The 835-nt window shown below is 43.2% G+C and overlaps 1 protein-coding gene across 2 annotated transcripts in view; it reads right to left on the minus strand.

Moving 5' to 3' along the window:
* LOC106882672 (ER membrane protein complex subunit 2) overlaps nucleotides 1-835 on the minus strand; it is a 42292-nt gene that overhangs the window by 2361 nt on the left and 39096 nt on the right. The window lies entirely within an intron of this gene.

The raw sequence follows: 835 nt of genomic DNA on the forward strand, positions 1-835 counted from the left end.
ATATATACACACACACACAGGGGTTTAACAGAATAATGGAAACATCTTAAAATTTCAAACAAATTAATTTTAATAAGGGTAGGACCGCCTTTGGCAGTAATTACAGCTTGAATTCTACAAGGTATAGGCTTGTACAAAGTTTGAATTGTTTTCAAAGGAATTTTTGTCCATTCTTCAGTTAAAACAGTCTCCAGTTCTTGTAGCGATGATGGTGGAGGATATCGACTCCTTACTTGTTTTTCTAAAATGCACCATAAATGTTCGATAATATTGTGATCTGGGGACTGTGGTGGCCAGATAAGATATTCAACTTCACCAGAATGTTCCTCATGCCATTCAGTAACAACTTTAGCTGTGTGAATAGGTACATTATCATCCTGAAAGATTGCGTTTCCCTCCGGAAACAGTTCCACAACAATAGGATGAATTTGATCAGATAAAATGCTTAAATAGTCTTGATTATTAATTCTGCCATGAAGGGAAACCATTGGGCCGGCGCATTTCCAAGATATACCCGTGCCAGTGGAGCGCTAACAGCACCATCCGAGTGGAATCACTGCCAGAGCAGAGGTCTCGCTCCCGTGCCACATAAAAAGCACCATTTGAGCGTGATAGTTTCCAGCTTCGCCTTACTGGCACTTGTGCTGGTGGCATGTGAACAAAACATTGGACTGACTCCTGTGCAGGTGGCACATAAAAAACACCATTTGAGCGTGGCTGTTGCCAGTACCGCCGGAGTGGCCTTTGTGCCAGTGGCACATAAAAGCACCCACTACACTCTCGGAGTGGTTAGCGTTAGGAAGGGCATCCAGCTGTAGAAACTCTGCCAGACCAG

This window comes from Octopus bimaculoides, chromosome 3, assembly GCF_001194135.2.
Source record: "Octopus bimaculoides isolate UCB-OBI-ISO-001 chromosome 3, ASM119413v2, whole genome shotgun sequence".
Taxonomy (NCBI): Eukaryota; Metazoa; Mollusca; class Cephalopoda; order Octopoda; family Octopodidae; genus Octopus; species Octopus bimaculoides.